This window comes from Passer domesticus, chromosome 1 (assembly GCF_036417665.1).
Source record: "Passer domesticus isolate bPasDom1 chromosome 1, bPasDom1.hap1, whole genome shotgun sequence".
NCBI lineage: Eukaryota > Metazoa > Chordata > Aves > Passeriformes > Passeridae > Passer > Passer domesticus.
The window spans coordinates 29,789,735-29,809,745 of NC_087474.1; positions in this window are offsets into that span (position 1 = coordinate 29,789,735).

The following is a 20,011-nucleotide window of genomic DNA, read 5'->3' on the forward strand; positions in this document are numbered from 1 at the left end:
TACTCTGAGGAGTTTTTTTTGCCTGTTTTATTTTTTAATCAGTGTGAAAAAGAAGTGGAGCTTTGAACACGCCACCCTGGTTGGATCATAGGATTCTGATTGTTAAAATATAAAGGGGGAAGCATGGTGAAGCTGGAGTGCATAAAAAAGGAACCACAAATGTTAATGTAAAAGTAATGTTACATAGCAGGCTAAAACACACACAAAGCAGAGCATTGCGGAGCTCCAGCTCTAACACCAAGCTCATATTCTATAGTTCCTTTGGCTCATTGTCCTGAGGCGTTGCAGAACACATAATTCTCCTCCCAGTGAAGCAATTTAAATAGTACATGCACTGTTTGGAAAGCTGCAAGGCCCCTGCTTGGTGGGCGGTGGGGAATACCCAGCACTCTGCAGCAATGCTCTGGGTCGCGGTATTGCTCCAGCGCTGCTGCTGTAAAACTCAGAGCTGTTACCTTGATAGAACAGACCTGTTTTGGGAAAGGCACCCACAAAAGCAGGGGAGTGAGGAGGGAGTGTGTTTGCTGTGAGCACATTTTGATCACTTGCACATTGTTAAAAGTAGCTCACAGATTGAAATTGCTTCTGTATGTGGACCTTCATGCACCTGAACTTGAAAACTGAGTGGAGAGGAGGGTAGCTGGGAAGTACAGGCTCTTTGTTTGCACATGGAAACCCCTACCTCCTGGCACGTATCCAGTGCTGCTCCAGAAGGGGATTAAAACCAAAGTGAAGAAAAACAGCATCCTATAATTTTAGCCTTTTTTCATTCTTCAGAATAACACATCTTTTCCTTTTCTGGGGAAAAGGACCCCAAACCTACAAACACACAGCTCTATTTGATCAATAAAATACTGTTTAAAAATCTGAACATGTAACATGTGATCTCCTTGGCTTATTTCAAAGAAGTTCCATTCACAGAGAATCTCAATCTATCCAGTCTATCTATCTACTTCTCTGTTTTGCTTGTTTCCTGTGATTCCATTGTGATAAATTGCAGAGCCCTGGGATAAATTGCATTCATCATGTCTTTCTGGCTGCCTCACCTGCATTTTGTACATTAAAACCTCTCTCCTGGGTCTACTTCTAACATTCCAACCTTGTGAGAGATTCCAGCTAGACACCATTGCTGCTTTAAAATCAACCTGCCAGAATTGACCTTGCCTTTGAGAAGTGGAGTGGGTTATTTTGAAAGCTTCAGACTGAAAATGTTTCTAGGAATCTCCTGTAGATGGGTGGGAGTGAATTCTTTCAGATTCCGCCTCTCATGTTTTTTCACTGCTTCCCCTGGAGATCCTCCTCCCCAGGAAAAATCTTTCTTTCCATTGGCAGCTTTAAAAGGAATAGCAAGAGTTGGATGGCTCTTTGTCAGAAAGGGTAAATAGCAAGATAAATCTGAGTGTATATGTGCTGACCCACTGCTCTTCTCCCTTATTTCCTTCTGTTTTCCTTGACTAATAAAAGGAAAAGGATATTAAAGTTATGGAATGTGGTATCAGTGTGCTAGAAATACTTTTTGTTTATTTATTTCTTTTTAAAGAGGAAAAGTTTCATTTTTACCTTTGCTTACCACAGTGTGCAGGTACAGTACTTTTTTCATACAGGCCTCCTGGAGACTTGTAAAGTAGGGTTTCACAATTCTTGTTCACAATTCCTTTTCTGGGGTTGCCTGTAAAAGGGAACAGGTTCAACAAAAACCCAAAATGAAATTCTGTACTTTACTAGAAGCTGAATAAGGGCATTGATCCAGGATTTTGTGCAAAATTTATATTCTTAGCTTGTATGCTGCTTCTGGCTGAACTTCTCTGTCCACATATCACTCAAAAATACCCAGCCTGCTAATGGCTGTCACAGGAAAGTCTTCATAGATTGTTAATAACTGAATAGAACATTCCTGGTAAGATCCTAAATTACCTCTCCTGTGGTATATTTTATGTACAAACATCATTTTACACCATTCAGATGGTTACAGCATTTGAATGAATAGTTCCTTAGCTATCTAATTTTATTAAAGATTAGTCTGTGATAAAGTTATTAGTTGTTATCAAAACAAAATGCCAATCAATCAATCAGGATAAAAGCATACATTAAAAATATTTATATTGCCTCAATGCAGTATAGGTTTGTTTTCCATATTCAAAGTATCTACATTAGCTGTGACAGAGGCCCAGCCTTACTGCATGCAATTCTGCCAGACTCTACACAGGAACAAAGAGTAGGAGGATAATTGCCATAATTTGTAATACTTCCTTCTCAACTTTCTATTCATTGTCTAAATTCTGCTCTTCAACTTTGGCTGTGTTAAGCAACACAACCACTGAAGGTCTAATATTTTTCTCTGTATTTTAGGTAATCTAGTCTTGACAACCTTATTGGAACATCTGTAGGTAATCTAGTCTAGTCTATAATTAATCTAGTCTTGTTAAATTTGACCTACAAGCAGGGATAAATCAGACAATTCTTTGTTATACCTACTAAATATGGCAGAAAAAACAGCAACTGATTCTTAGAAAACAAATCCATAAATAATCCTGTACTTTCTCTAATTCTCAGCTGCCTCTCTTTCTCCCTTCAAAATTGTGTTATAGAAATACATATTATGTCAGCTGAAATGTAAATGTGTATTGTCTGTCACCACATCTGATGTGTAGCAGTTCTGTCTCTGCCACCTGAGCCAGAAGGAACCAGTCCTGGCTCCTTTTGAGCTGCTGCCTGGAATGCGTGTTTGGGTTCATACTGGAAGTTGAGCACATCATTTAACAGCTGCAGCAACATCTTTAAAAAGCAGGAAGTGCTGAAAAACTTCTCAAATGAAAGTATACTCCAGTTCTGCTTAAAAATGTCCAACAAATTATTTCATGAGAAGTGTCACCACAGTGTAGTGTTGTTGTCTTGCAATGAAATCTTTCCATCTTCATTGACCTATGATAGCTCGTTATCTCCTTTAGAGCCTGTATCTGAACCAGAAATGTAAATCTAGAGTGGCATCAGACAGCTTCACCTGAATCCTCTTTGTAATACCAAGATTTGTCCATAGCCACGGTTGCTGTCCTTTTCTCCACTGTAGGTGTAAGTAACTCTCTCTCTGGTTACTGCTTGATGGCACACCATGGAAGAGCATGGAAGGCTCTTAATAGAACTTGCTGCTTCTTGCTGTGCTGAACATGTCTTCTGTGATTTCTGTGGGAATGTAAGTGGTTTATTGATTGAGCTGGTAAGGTCTGCTGAGAATTGATCGTGGCTAGCAAGCATCTGCTGTGCAGAACTTTTTTTTTAAGTTAGGAGAAAAAATCCATGACAAAAAAGTTTTATTGATACTGAAGTGCTGACAAATGGTCAGTACTAGGGTACACCATGTCTCTTTGTCTTCGATTTCAGTTGGAAATAGACTTACTCTGAATAGCAAAATGGCTCAAAGTGAATTACTCTTGAGCACTTTTTACGGCTGAGTGGTTTGAAGAAATAATTTTATTTCAGTGGCACTCAACATGAAAATCCAAGTTCCTTGTAAACACCCAGGGTTTTATACTCACAACAGCCACAGAAGCAGTCCAGTCATTGCCTCTTTTCACAGATATGTTTAAAAGTGTTGTTAGAGGATCCATGAAGAGCTTGTAGCTGACGGAAAAATCTTCAGAGCTACAGTCCTTATGCCAGCACCCAGACTGTCCATGTGACTATATTTCTTCCAGATGCCTTCACATTATAAAGTTAGAGTGTGTGTATTTGTGACTTCAGATGCTGAATGTGCCTCTTCTAATTTTAGCTCATTGTTTTGAGCTTGCTTTTTCTCTGGCATGTGTATTACTTACTGGAACATTACTAAACAACAAAACCTTTTATTTATTTTTTCAAAGAAGACTGTATGAGCATATAGAGATGTGGGATTTTTATGAATCACATCCTGTAGTTTCTTTGTGTTTTTACTTCTGTTATTCACTCCTCGTTTTTAAATGACCTTCACAAAACAGAGAATAGTTTGGGTTGTGTAACAATCTGTGCACAGGAACTAGATCTTTTCTTTACCCTGCTAGATGTGCTGGTTGGTGTGATTTTGGGTTTAGATTGCAAAGAACAAAAAAAAGTCAATAAATACTGCACTTGTGTAAGGGATAACAATTGATCCATTTTAGATGAGACTTCAGGGAGTTTGGAAGGAATTTATCTGAAGACTTGCAATGTTTGTAAGTACAAGATGTTGTGGTTCTTATTTTCAAGCAATAGGGATTCAGGGAATAGACAGGTGAGAACAGGCTGCATGCACCAAGCCCTCACAAATAAATATAAAGCAAAGCCTCATACCACATTTCAAGTTGAGCTGTAAAAACCTGCTTCAACAAGTGGTTCCTCAAATCCACTTCAATCTTTTGCCTACTTAGAATTCCTCTGAGTAGTGTTAATGACTTTTCAAGGTACATTTTGTTAGATCCTCCTGTATACAGTTGTTTAAGCATCTTAATGAATGCATGAAGGAAAGAGGTGGTACGTGTGACAGATTATCTGTTGTTTAGCTGTAAATTTAGATTTCATCTTTCTTTAAAACTCTCTTAGGAAATCTAAGGTGTCATGCTCAGAATACATGCTCTTACCTATAGGAAGCCAAGAAGATGAAGACAAGTGTGGCCACCTTTCAAGCATAATGAGACTTGCATGGATGCAATGCACCATGTCCCCATAGGATCCATAGTGATAGTGCCATCAAAGTTTAGAGCAGTAGGACATGATTCAAAATGGTCTGGGACATCCTTCACCCTTTTGCAGAATCAGAATAAGCCGCAGGAGAGAACCCTCTAAAAAAATAAGAAAAAATCTCAGAAAACTTAAGCCCAGCCTCACACACTGTAAATCCCAGAGGTAAGGGGGAAAGGAGCAGAAAACACCACAGTTGCCCCTACTAATGGATCATTAACTGTGATATGAACAGCAGCTAGAATCTGAGCAGCTCAGAGGAAATTTTAAAGTCAGATCACAGTAAAATGTGTCTGCTGAGGTCCAACCTCATATACCCATCTTTGGTTCAAACAGAATGAAAAAGCGAGGCATGATATAGGAGGAATTATCTCAACTATGTATTACCTATCACCTCCACATATTCTGCATGTCTCCATGAAAGGTATGTTAAGGGCATTGTAAACTATGTCTAGAAATTGAAAAGAAATTATGCTTTGGGGCGACTGCCCTGTGTGCTGCACAATTCCATGACTGACTTCCTAAGTGACACAGCCTTTGCTAAAGGAGGTGTGCTAGGTCAGGCAAAGATGTCGCAGGGGAAAAACACGTTGATGATATTGGCTCTCCCATTTCCTTTTTTTGCACACAGTAATAACTGTGCAAACTCTCCATAGCAGTGTGCTAATGCTGAACCTCCTGACAGCAGTCTGTGAGAGTTATTATGCAGGAAGTCAGGCAATCCTGACATGGCTGGGACCCTGTCAGGAATGCGGGCAGCAGCACGTCTGTTCACTTTGCAGACTTTTAGACCAAATTAATGTGCATGTGAGGGACAGTAGACTGACTTCATAAGAAAGATAAGATTTGAAACACATGCAGTATGTTGTCTGATGCTGGCATATATTTCCTCTGGCTTCTGTATTCAGTTGTGTCCATGCCTATAGTATCTATATCTAGCATCTATATTCAGCATCTATATTCCTGATTCACAGCAGAAGCAAACCTGTGTGAGGTCTGGAGGGTGTCTGTATACTATCCAAGGCAATTTTTATGGTAGATATAATGATATTAAGCTGACTGAAGTTATGAATCTAAACATGTAAATAATTATGATTTTTGAGGGATACTACCTGTAGAAACAGAGTCAGGGTACTGTTAAAATAAAGGTTCAGTATATCCCTTTGCTGGTGATAAAATGCATAAAAAATTATAATGAATATTTCTCTGCTTCTTGCTCACCAGTCACAAAATATAGGAATAATTTCCCTGTATCTGGAGATGTTAATCACAGGAGGACTCTGTGAAGTGCACTGAAGATAGTAGATAAGATGTCCAGAATTATGTGGAAAATATAGATTTTTATAATTACAACACTATCTTCTCTAAAATCCTATGTTAACTATACTTTAGGCATTTATGACATTTTCTTGAAGACCATGCTCTTAGAGGATGTTTTAATTGGTCATAGGACATCAGGGCTGCAAAGACCAGATTCCTTGATTCCAGCATCACCATTGCCTGAAACCCTGCTGGCTGCCAGCTCCTGGGCTCCTCTGCTGCCCAAGCTCCACTGTGATCCTCAGAGGATGTATTTTCAGAGATTGCCACCTTGCTCGTGCACCCCAAAGGCCTTTGTGCTGTGTCAGCATTCCTCCCCTCTGTACCCATGCTTTGGGCATTCCACCATTTTCCTGGGAAGGCATGCAAGTGGCAATTTTAGGCGTGTTCACCTGCAGTCTCCTTGGTTTGGTAGATGTGTCCCTTCTCCTGCCCAGTCACTCCCCTTCCTGCAGAGACCTTAGTCTTCAGGACATTAAGCAGAGCTGGGCAGACTTTTTCAAAAGCTGTTTTCATTCTTCTTCAGAACAAATTACTTTATCTTTTCTTTTTCAAATCCAAGAGTATAAAACCTTGTGGAAGGGGGACAAAGGGAAATATTTAGTCCTTTTTTTGTTCTTATTGTTTTTTTTCACTTGGTTTGGGAAACATGGCCATGTGGTTATTCCCAGGATGAAATGTATTCCCCAGTACCCTGTCAGCTGCTGATGGTGTCCGATAGTCCTGTCAGCTCCACAGCTGCTGTTAATAGCCATACCCTGCTTGCTGTGGCACTGCACCCCTGCCTCCTGGGGCAGTGTGTAACCACTGATCCCTCTCTCACTCTCCTGATCATAATTAACCAGCATGCATTTAAGCAACATGTAAATTGAAGCTACTCTTAGTGCCCCCAAATTTCAGTTTTCTCACGTCTGCTTTGACTTGTCATTCCCCTCCAGGCAAGGAACAGAGCTGTGTCTTTCTTAAACCCTTGCTGATCTAAGCATAGGAGAAAAGACAGAAGCATGTTGCTCCAGCTGGTATTGTGCATGACCTGATCCTGGAGATATGATTGGAGAAAATCTGGCATAATGGATCCTGTGGATTGGCACAGGTTTCAGCCAGTTGCCTGGGGCTATAGGTCCTAAATCAGGATGTTGCTCTAGACTAGCACTGTAAAAGCCAAAGGCAGTTTTGAGGAAACAAGACTCAAGTTTTCCTCCTAAATTCCAGCAAAAAAGTCTATCACTAAAATGACCCAACACAAATACTTATGTAAACTAGATTTTGGCCCGGTTGGGATCCAGATCCCAATTCAGAGCCACTGTGATACATCTTTAGCACTGCAATATGCCAAGGGAGTGAACTGCTCCCAAGGATCAAGCAATCAATACTCTTCCAGTGTTCTCTTCCCTTTGATTTCTGATATATCTTCAAATACGTTTTACAAAGCAGAGAGGGGTGCAGCAGCCAGGGAGGAGCAAGAGAGATATTTGTGATGATGTGCACAGGCACCTTCTGGGCAGGCAACTCCCAAAGTGTGAGCAACAGCAAGCTAGACAAAAAGGCTCTGGCTTCAGGGATAAATACTAATACAGCTGATATCTTCCATGGACTGGACACACAGAGAGCAAGGGACAAATATATTCTGTGCTGTGAATTAAAACAGCAACAGGTGGGACTTCTGATGGAGTTTTGGTTAGTTCTTATAAGAGTAAAAATGTTCTTTCTTATCCTTGGGCCAAGTAATCAAGTGTGAGGAAGTCCTCACTGCCTGTTTTAGAGAAAACTTTTTTTGGCTGCAGAATTGTTCTCTTTCTTACCCCCTGCTACAGTGTCTACTTCCCCCTTATCTCACATATTTTCTGTTTTGTTGTAGCCCACTTGAATAAGGACACTAAAAATAAAGTTTTATTAGCTGTATATGTTCTAAAAGGGCATACAAAGAGAAGTTCATTGAGCTAACAGAACAAGACAATCATTTAAGTGCCATGTTCCTCTTAACAATTAATTGATGTTAAGAATGAGAATAAAGTATGCAGATTGAAACTTGTCCTTCTAGATGCAGCTTTTATTCCCATTTGACTACATTTATTTTACTACCATAACCTTTGGCTCATTTGAGTTATTGTTTCCCACAATCAAATATGTTAGTGTAATAGTAAAGATTTCCAGAAGGACTTTTTTCCCTCTGCTACTTTGGGAAAGGCTCTGCATGTAAACTGCTGTGTGACTTCATGCTAAGTACGCACACTAAACATGATACGTTTATTTTATCATTTGTAGCTAAAGAGACGTAATTATTTAAGTGGGTGTAATTTAGTGTTATGGCATCCCTCAAATTGCAGTCCTGAAATTACTTTAATCTATACTTTGGCTGGGGAAATATATGAAAAATTGAAAAGCTAAACAAAAACCCTGAAGCCCAGAAAGGAGTTGTTTCTGGGGGTTGCATAGACATCCTTGTGACATCTTTTCAGGAAGCAGTCCCACTTTTGCAAGAGTGTTGCTTTCTATTGAACTATTCTTGGACTGCTTATCAGTCATCACTGATGGTGGCTCACCACCAGCAGGTTTATGTGTCGAACTCAAAATGGGTGTTCTAGGCAAGCTATATCACATACTGTGCCTTTACACCAATGGAAAGAGTGGGGGACTAAGCTGTCCTTCCTTTCAGGGACACAGAACTCTGAACTCTTGCTGCTTTTAGTCTTAACAATAGTCTATTAATTAGAAGCTTTCAATCTTTCCCCATTGTTTACTTGCAACTTGCAAAGCCAGCAGCAACAGCAACACGCTGAGTTATGTGGAAACAGCAATAACAGACTACTGTCTTCTGATTTTTAAATATACATTTTGCAAGAAAAACCTCTCTAGATTCATGCCTGTGCTTTCTAGCAACTAGTCCTCTCTGTGAAAATCAGTCTGAGCTCTTTAAAGAGTGGCTTCATTAAGAATCTGTGCTTTATAACCTGGGTGTGGTATCCTGGGTTTTTAATGACTTAAGCACATTTTGAGCTAAGTAGTGTAGCTGTCTAATACTTTTGCTAGAATGGAAATATCAAAGTCAGCTCTTATTATTACCGGAATCTCTTCTATGAAAAGCCATTTTATACAGAAGTTTGTAATATCTGCATTGAAATAAATTTAGCTTCTTAGTAATTCTCTAATGACTTTGGGCTACCTCCTGTTCCCATTGAAGTGAGTGGGAATGTTGCCATTGACTTCACTGAGCTTGGGACTTGGCTTCCTTTCATCAAAGATCATTCTAAATGTAGATCCCTGCTGCCTCAGTTAGGTATACATCTCCATCCCAGTTTAGCATGAAATTAAAAGGACTCTTGCAATAAACTAAAGCATTTTACTTCCTTTTAGAACCACCTCCTGCTACCACCCGTTGAGACTAGGAGAGCTGCCCTGGTTTTTTGGGTTTATGAGTATGTTTCTTTTTCCACTGTGGATGACTATGTAACTGCTCCAAAGTTATTCATCCAAAACCCCAGAACCTCTGTGGCAGTAGAGCTGGAGTGGTTTGTTCCTAGTCCGTTATTCTGCCTCTAAAACAATCAGGAGAGGAAAGTTCCATTTTCTCTCTAGGTACCTGGCACCAATAATAACTAATGTAAGTTGTTAAAGCAGTAAGTAGACCCTGTGAATTTAAGTTAAGAGCTCATCTATGTGAATTTTACCTACAAAAACAAGCTGGTCATAGATAAATCTTCTGTCAATTTTTATAGTCCTGGAATAGAGGTAATTTTTTCTTACTTTTATTCTGTTTTGATATCTACCAAAAGAGCCAATCAAGCTTTTACTCAGAAAATGAAATAGCAGTTAAAAGAACCTGAATCAAAAATCTCTGTTTTCATCAGTGCAGTTTTGCCCAATGTTACTATTTCTATTGTTGCAGATGATACTAATTAATCTATCTCTCAAATCATATTTTGTACCAATTTTGGATAGTGAGATAAAACCCTTAAAAGTCTGTTTATTCAATTAATGACAAGGAGGAAAGAAAGTTGACGCAAAGCTAGTGAAAAATATTGTGAACAGTAATAGGGAACAAGAGGAAAACAATTATGTAAACTAATATTCAAAACAGAAACGTACAGACAAGGTAGACCAATCAACCAGAGCCAAATGAAAGCATCTGGACAAGAACCTTAATTAAACTGCTGCGTTCTGCAGTACCTCTAGAGCACAGTATGCCATCCTGTCTGCATACATGCTCTTGAGGGCTTTTACTATGATCAACAAAAATCCTTACCTTTTTGTTTGGAGACTTTTGTTTAGGAGACTCATACCTAAACAGCTCCTTTACATTCTATGGTCTAGTGGACTGAAAATAGGTTTTAAGGGAGCAAAGTTTTAGTTATAATAAGTGTTCACAATTTTTAGTAAGAATTATTGTTCATGCAGTATGCAGCATTTCAGCAACCTGACCAAAACCTACTGAAATAGGAATAGTTCTATATTTATTGCACTCATCTGTGAATAAGATATCCAGAGGACCGAGAATTCAAATGGCCAAACTCTGAGGATGCCTACTTCTCCCACAGGGACTTATTATTGAAACAAAAGCATGCTACTGAAGGCTGCTATCACTGGCACGTTAATATGCTTGAGTTACTACCAAAGGTGTTTGATTGAGTGTTTGTATGCGTGTCTGTAATAAGTAGGTGTTTTTAATGCCTGCAGGAGAGGAGTGTGCAGTGACTCTTAATAGGGGGAGCACAAATCTCCATGGGAACCTAACAAACATGGTGCACAACCATGATGCTTGCATTTCTAGGTATTTATCTGTTTCTTGGTGTATTTCTATCATTCTATCACCTGGATTATACATTCAGTTGCACTGTTAGCATCATTACTGGCTCACTTTTCTGCCTGCTTTCTTCATTTTATCTAATTAGGATCTAGCCCTATCCTCTATGATAAAATAGTTCCATATATTCTAGGTTAGTGCTTTTATTGTTTATATTTCTGTGTATCATTTTGCCACAAAATGTGTTTATCATGTCTTCAGTGATTTCTTGCAGAAAATGTGAAGAGCAGACTTCATCCACTCTTACATTTTGTCAAATGTTATTGCACCGTTGAAATTGCTTTGAAATTGTTTTGACAATGTAAAATAAAGATGGGAACACAATGCATACTTTGAGGTCAGGGAACAGTTCAGGGAAGGTAACTCATGGAGATGTTCTGGAAAGTGTTCTGTGTTTCAATATAAGAAAGGTTATTTTCTTTGTCCTTTCTGATTATTGAACCAATGTGTGTTTTTCTGCAGGTGTGAGGTGACTGCTCATTGTGTTTGAAGCTCAGTTTTACCCAGAAATTGCTTACCACTGTCACTTGTGACAAGCACACCTGTAAGTTATGGAGCAGCGTTCTCCACTCCTTTGAGCACTGTTAAAAATGTTGTTCATGGTCCTCAGCAGAGCACAGGGCAGTTCTGTCGGTGTTTTAGCCAGAAGACAGACTGTGATAATTTCATTCCTGCCAAAGAGTAGTTTCTCAAATAAAAATATCATTAAAGAGAGCAGAAGTGTAAGTCATTTACTTGTGTGAATAATTTATTACATTTTTTGTACTGATTTGGCTTTTTTCTTACATATGATCCATGTGCAAGAAATAACAGTTTTACTTTTTGCCTCAGGAAGCTGAACCTGCAGAGATAATGAGGTGTGTGGAGGGGTTTCTGATTGTTTGTGAATTTACCTAAAAATTACTGAGCTAGCTACAGAGATCTTCCCAAAAGGCTACTTCTACAGGGCTATTTCTTCTTCAGGGTGCAGGAAGAACTGTCAATAACATGATTGGCAAAAATGAGCTCCAGTCATTAAAGTAAGTAGCTAAGCCACCAAGCACCCACAGAAGATGAGCTCATTGAGTCAGAAGATGCCACTTTAATGAAGTAGTTTTAAGACCAAAATTGTATTTTGAGACAGATTAGATGACTATCTGCCAAACTACCACGACTGTATTTAGGTTGGCTATTCATCCAAATTTTGTGAGCATAAAGAACTATAATGTACCATATATGTCTATCTCTAGCACTGTACATACATACCACAGCTATGAATATATTTACCATCATGGAACTGAAACAATAGGGGAGCTAATTCTTAGCTGTATATAGCATTCTAGCTCCACAGAATGTAAAGCGTGATGATGATTTTCCCCCAGGGGGCATCTTGCCCTCCCTGAATTTAGAGTTCAGTAATTGTATGCACCAGTCCTGGGAAGGTCCAGCCACACTCCTGGGGTGTGCCCTCTGTCCAGGAAGCCTCAGCTGAGGCATAACCATGCTGTGGCGGGCCCATGAAGAGATCTCTTTGCTCAAGCACTCTTGGCAGCTTAACATGCCATGGATACACACGAGGCTGTTCAGGGGCAGGCAGGTGTGAAGAATGGCAGTCTGATGATCCCCATGGACTTTCCAGCAAATAGCCATCAGCACAGAGGCTGTCACTTCACACTTCAGCATTGCATTTTTTTTTAATCCAGTTTCTAATCTATTTATTTTATGAAGTGAAACATTCCAAAATTACAAAAGGTTTTGTTTTTTATTTTGTGAACATGTGTGAGCCGGCTGGGAAGATTTGTGAATTCTTCATATCTTTCTCTATAGCTAACTCTTGGGTCCGTCTTCACAGATGATTAACCTGCATTTCACACACCTCTTTAAAACTTCAATTTCAGGTTCCTTTCTGAGATAAGTGATACCCAATGCAAATGGGTTTTCTTAGAAGGATTTTGTAATAGAAATGTTGAAACACGAGGGTAAAGGCAGGGGGAAAACACACTTAAACCTGTGCCAAGAACTAACTCACAGAAGCTGAGCAAGTTTTCATAAAGAATGTTGACCCTGGCAGCAGAGTGGTGATTTTTCTCACTGCTAGCATTACTGAAAAGTCCATAAAGTAGCAAGAACAATTAAATAAATACAGTAGCAATGGTGCTAACCAGGCTAGGTAGTGATAGCCATTGTTACCATGCTTATTGTGTTACACTGGCTTAGCCAAGAAAAACCTTATCTGATTAAAACAATAGTTCCCAAAATGCACTCCTTTTAGAGAAATTGATTTTATTCAACACAGAATTCCAAAATAAATAAAACACAATATTTTAAATTTAATTATGCAAATCTTTCAGGATGCTCCAGCCAAGCAATAACCCAAATCAAGGTGACCTTGATTAGTATGTTACCCTTTAGCTATGAAGCTGTTGTGAGTTCCACTTCTGGTATGGCTCCATATATACAAGTGCAGCATGGCTGAAGTCTCTCTCTTTGAGTTGTCTTTTTTTGCAAAAGAGCTGGAAAGAATGTTTATCACCAAAAGGAGTACATTCCATGAGTGATGGATTTCTATTACAAAGTTATGATTTTGAAAAGGATTGCTACCTCCCATTGAACAGGCCCCAGAATTTATGTACTTTCTTTGGCCGACATTTGAATCTGGCTTTGCAGCCAAATATGAGAAGCAAAGCTTGCAGGAAAATTTTCTTTCTTTTCATGGTTTCTTAGCATATGCACTTACTGCAGAGAGGAAAACACATGTAGTTCGTTCATTTGACAGATTTCTTCCCTTTACATGCCTTTCCTGACATCTCCTCACTATATGTACTCCCTTCACACACCTTCTAAGCATCTTAGGATGTCACGTAGTAAAAGAAATATATTTTATATGATACAGAGAAATAGTTCATATTCTTTTTTCATCTAATAATGTGAAAACCTAAGAGCCAAACACACCTCTTTTCTCATCTGCCTCAGCACCTCTGAAAATACTAAAATATTCTTATTGTGAGGTTAAACATTTACATAGACATCTCAAAGTTTCAGAATACCATTGGTACAGGAGAATGTGTTGATCAATTCTTTAATTTCTTCTCCAATCAAAGTTCAGTTCCAAATGCAAGTTAAAGAGCTTTGGAGAGCTCTCACCAGAAGTAACCTTACTTATTTCAAAAGCTGGAATGGACTCACCAGAAGTAACCTTACTTATTTCAAAAGCTGGAATGGACTAAGTCTTTCCTACTTCACTCTAGGGGAAGTTTCCTTAATCTAGTAATTTTGATACTCTCTGTACTTCTATAAGAATCCCTAGGGGTCCATCAACCCGTTTAAAAGACAGAAAGAATAAACTGAAAGTAGCCTTTAATCTTTAAAAATATTAGTTAACTTCAACATGCAAGTTAAAGTTTCAAATTCAGCCACAGTGTCTTGAGTCCATTTCTTGAGTTATATATTTTTATATGACACCTGGAAACACAATGCAAATTTCATTAAGTTTGTAGTTTCCATGTTATGTTTATCCCATTTACTTAAATCTGTTTTATGTATTTCTTCAGTGTTTTCTTGAATGAAAAGTACTTTTTTCCTAGGACACTGAAAATGAGTCAGAATTTTAATAGCAGTTAAGGCATCTGTGAGATGGTTCCAGCATCTCCAAAGCCAGCCCAGCAGAAGAGTTTCAAAGCTGGTATTTGAAGCTTTTCTAGACTAGACATACCCCAGAGGACAATAGGATAGCCTGCTCTTCCTCAAGGACACCTCATCTATTGAAAATGCCCCATGGGTTACATGCAACTGCTGCTTTGGGACATAAAAAGGTGACTGTGTTAAAAGTCAAAGTGCAAAAGGAAGTAAAATATGCTAGGTTATTAGAGCTAGAGCTGGGATGGTTCTGGTTCACATCAGAGAAAACCCCCTGGGAAGGAGCTATGCCCAGCAAACCTTCAGGCTGGTCCAAGAAAACCTCATTTAATACAAAGAGTTCAATGCCTTCAAATTCTTTCCCATGCAAGCAGTAGATCAAAGCCTTTGCTGCTTTACTGCACAACATAGTGACCAGGCTCTTGACACAGGCCAAATCAAAGAAATTTTGGGTGGGATCTAATGTAAGGTCATGCCCCTTGTCTAGCTGGGAAAGCATTGGCTTCTTCAGCAGGACTGTGGAAAGAAATCTTGTGAGTAGTCTGCAACTCCCTTAAACATGCATCTGCCTGCCTCACATTTAGGCACTGGGTCCTGGTGGGGGCTTCATCACGCTGTTCCCTGTGGCAGGAAGCTTGTCTGCTTGTGCCAGCTTTCTGTGCATTCTCTCACAGCAGTTGTGTGATGCAGAGGTGGAGGGGGATCAGTCATGGTAGTTATGGTCCTATCCAGCTTCCCCACCAGGGTTCATCTTGGCTTTCCTTGTATTCCAGTCAGTGCCTGGACTCCTCCCACGCTAGGGTGAGACACTGGGTTGTTCAGAATCACACTGACCCTTCAGTACTGGACACCCTCAACAGCCTCACAGGGTCAGACCACAGCCTTATAGGCAACAAGCTTTTTTTACTAAAAAACTGGAGTGCAACTTTAATGTCAAAGGAAATTGCAACCTTCTACTCTGTGTTGGTGTTTACAGTAGTGAGAGGAAATTAAAGCACTGGCAGCAGCTCTGAGCAGGCCAAGGAGGTGGGCTCTTGAGACTGATCAGAGATGGAATGGAGAGATGGGAACTTTAAAGAAAGGAAGTTTCAATTGAAATTTCCACTGTCTAAGATGAACAGAAATGGTTTTTCACAGCATCCTCTTTTAATAGGGAAACCTTCAGATTTCTTAACTAATATAATATAATATAATATAATATAATATAATATAATATAATATAATTAGTTTTTATTATATTATAAAAATAATATAATAAAAAGAATGTAAAATTTTATTAGTTTTCAGTCAGATACAGCTTTTCCAGTCAGGGCTCCGGGGATATAAATTGTCAAGTGAAATTATTTATTTTCAACACCTGTTTCATTTAAGGGATTCCTTTGCTTAAAGTGGGTCTCTAGAATGATTCTAGCATACCTAGTATCAATGGGGAAAGGAAGCTTACTGTAACCTCCAAATTCAGCCAGATGCATGAGTAAGGTTGCTGCAGCAACCTCCAACAAAAGTGGACCCCAGAGCTGGAAATGTGCTTTTCTTACCTGAAGTGCCGGAGAAAATGTAAACCTGCAGTGCTGTATAGGCTTGCATTTCCCTCTCTTTCTATGTATTGCATTTATAATGTTTTATGTCACTACTTTAGTTGAAAATAATGAAAAAGGCTTTTCTCAGTTTCCTCTGCATTAGACATCTGACCACCAGTGATACTCTAGATATTGAAGATAAATATTTCAAATTAACTCTTCAGTACATGCTTGGTGCTTTGCTCTACAAGACATTTTCCATACTACAAAGAAGACAATGAAGAACATTAAGTTTAGGTTATTACAGCAATAATACAAGAAGGATATTACAGCAATACCCCCGGGTTAGGAAATTATTTCTGTTTTTCTCACAGTTTTAACATCTATATGTAATCACTGTGAATTCTAGTGTAAACTCAAGGTGTTGTGAGATGCGCTCTTCGGGCATTTAAAGAAACAAAATACTGAAATCAAATCAGTTACATCAAATCACCTCTCAAGGAGGATTAGGTCATTTTTTCTATGCCTCCACCTGCCTCTGAATCCAGAACTGAAACTGCAAAGAGAAGAGTGCTGCAGGGAAAAACTGTTCATGATCCTTATCCACTCTCCAGAGCTAGGATTAACATACTCCTTCTATTTGCGGAATTGAGGAAAAGCATCCTCAGTGCATGGTAGATACTCTAAAGTATTGGTGCTGGTGCCAAGGAATTCAAATGCCCACTAGAATGAATATTCTCATGTCTATGTAAACATTTTCAGGGTTTTTTTTAATGGAAAGGCTGAATTTTCTATATGTTCTAAATTGAGCATATTTGGGCAGATTTCTTTGATACCCAGCATGCTTGCAGAGGTTCAGAATAGGGTTAATAGGGCAGCATGTAAACCACAGCAATGTGAAACAACTCTTCAAGAAAACATTCCTTAAACTAAATGAAACAAAACCAGGAAAAAGCAAAGAAAGTCAATAAAGCCCATTCATTTTATTAAGCTTCTTGTGTATAGGTCCAGGGTACTAAATTCTGTCTCTGCAGGGAATGCAAGGCTTTACCCTAGATAGTGTTACCCTTTGGGGAAAGAGCACTGAACCTGGGATACATGAAAAATTAAGTTCTGAGAATGACAGAAGTCCAATACTTCACATCTGGGATGTTGAACCCTCTCCCAGGCAGGCTGGAGAAAGAGATGTAGCAGATTTTTCTGGTGTTTTGATCAGCTCATTCTACCACTTTGAAACACACCCAGTCCTCTGCACTGGCTCTGTCTCACCCAGAGATTTCCTCCCCCTCAGTAGGGGTGTCACAGACTGGCCAACATCAGAAAGGATGCTCGTGTACCTAAAGATAATCTACATGCAAAAGGTAGCACCCAAACCACCTTTTGGAAAGTGGGACCAAAGTTGTACCAACTTGTGTCCAGACAGGGAATGTCTCCAGCACTGCATTCAGCTGTTTGGCTTCTCTCTCTGCCACAGGCACCCAAGGCTAGGTCACTGTTATTACCTGCAGATGACAGATTCTGAATGTTCTACACCTGTAATCAGTTCAGATATTTTATAGATCTTCTTTTGATGCCTAATAACTCTTCTGATTCTGTTTCCTCATATGGAAAAACAGACAATACCACAAAGGATTTGGATTTGGGATGCTCATCAATAAGAGAAGCAGGATAGATTAACCATTCTTAATTGATCTGCTTTAGCTGACTCTTCAGAAGCAAGAAATGCAGTTTTTCATCAAAATAAAAATAGAGGGTTCAAATATTTAAAAAAAAAAGTGCTGTTAAAAAGAAAGTATTTTTGCTCCTGGAAAGAAGGAACAAAATGTTTAACTAAAAATTGCTAAAAACTTTTTTGCACAATCAAGGAAAGGTGTATAATATGTCAAATTCTTCCAATCTCAAAATCAAATGTGAGAGTGAAGGGTGGGAGCCAAACACACATCAAAGGTTGCAATATTTAAAACTGACAAAAAGCAAGATAACAGAACTGCCAAGATCTTCTTGTCTTTCTGCAGCACCCAACAGAAATTACAAATATGTCCCCTTTTCCTTAGGTTGCATATATACATGTATACACACACATACACACTTCAGTTCTAATGTGAAACATTCTATTCTGTTCTTTCACAAGTTCTCATCACTGAGTCTTGAAATCTTGGATAAATTCATATTTACATTTATTTCCAAGAAAACATCTGGTTTGCCCTAACTTTTAGCAGGGTTTAATGTGAAGTCAGCATCACAGGATCAGCTCCCCCTCCCTCCAGTGTCACTGGGAATACATCCAGTGCCAGTGTGAGATGTGCTGTGCTTTCTATTAACAATTGAACCAGAAGCTAGAAATGAAGCTGTAGTCAAGTCTGCTACCATACCTGTTCCTGAGTCTATGCCTGGCTTCTCTTCTTTCCTTTTCCCAGAGGTATTGTTCCCTAAAATATACTTCCACAACTGTGTCTAAAGTCTTTCTGATGTGTCTATAAAAAAAAGAATCTATTCACTTGGACACTTTTGATCCATTAATATTTTTAACCCATCATTTGTTGCCTCCTCCAAGCACAATGAGAGAGCAAAGAAGTAAAGGATGGTAGCCTAACAGCTGAGGGAAGTGGATGAAGATGAACAGGAAGAGGTAGTCTGTGACCGAGCCCAGCTGTGATGAGAAATGCCTGTCTGAGTGCAACCTGAATACAGCTCCCTTCATTCCTTTCCTTACCAAAAAATGCCCATATCAAACATAATAAAGTCAAGAAGAACTCAAATCTGAGCTAGAGATTTAAACTGCTAGAAAACTGTAAAATCTCCCACATCATACCTGTCATTCCTAAATGATAAAGGAATGTCATCCTAAAAAAAGTTAAATACTTGTTCCACAAAAGCAGAGCCACTGCTATCCCCATAGTCAGAGCTAATTATGCTTTAGCTCTGAGACAGTCCTGGAACCACTCTTAAGAAGTTCTCACCTTTATGCGCAGACTCAGTGTTGCCAATCTCATTTAGGGATGGACAGCAAGTATCAGGCTACCACAGGCTGTTCACTCCACTTCAATTTCTTCTCCCAAAAACAGGAGGAATTGGCAAATGAAGCTTGTGGTGTTTTCAGGCCATGATTACTTGTGCCTGTAGGCAAATTCCACTGTAAGGAGTTTTAAATACAGCAGGTACACCAACAAGCAAAGAACTATTGAGGAGAGCAATGATGGATATGTCTCTTTCAGGTAATTCACTAAATCATAGGAATTGGCTGTTCCAGCAGACTTCAAGGAGTGATGCACTTCAGCACAGGGTAGATGGGTAGTTTCCTTTGCAAACTTATTTCACTGCGCAGTAGAAAGAATGAATAGTATCCCTCATTCATGGTCATTTCCAGGTAGAATTCAGGATGGTAGAAAGTGCCTCCCTATACTTTGAAGGATAAAGCTCAAAGCATGTGCTTCTAAACTGGCTCAAACACTGTCCAAGAGTAAGAAAAAAATGAAATAATAGAGTCCAGCAACAATACTTTCTTGCACTATTCATCAATTAATCAATGCTCCTCTTGGCAGTGGGTGTTGATGGGAGTCCTGTTAGTGACTCTTGTTAGTTCAGGATTTCATTCATAGCCTGCTGGAGAGGTCAAGTAAAGAGCAGGTAAAATAGAACCACATAGTCTTGAAAAACTTACTCTGATCATCAGTCACAACTGTTATTTCACAATGCACTTTAACAAAAACATCATTATTTAGCCACTTTCCAGCCATCCTACTTGAAAAAGGCAAGTTGGAGATTGGGTTTGGAAGGAGAGAATTACCTTCCAAGAAATTTCAGAAAAAACACTCAAAGTGACTTCATGGAGTAGTGTACAAAATTATTTTGCAAATGAGTGGCACTAGCAATGGTTAAGGTTATAACTGCAGGCTGCTCCTGTGTCTGTGTGAATTCATGATGCTTATTGTCTCTGAAAAAGATTTATTTTCCAAGAAGTCTTTTTTTTTTTTTTTTTTTTTTTAACCAAGGGATATTTTCAGATCTTATCAGTTCTCACCTCCTTGTCAGATTTCTATTCCACTTGTAATTTAAATAGGGGCAG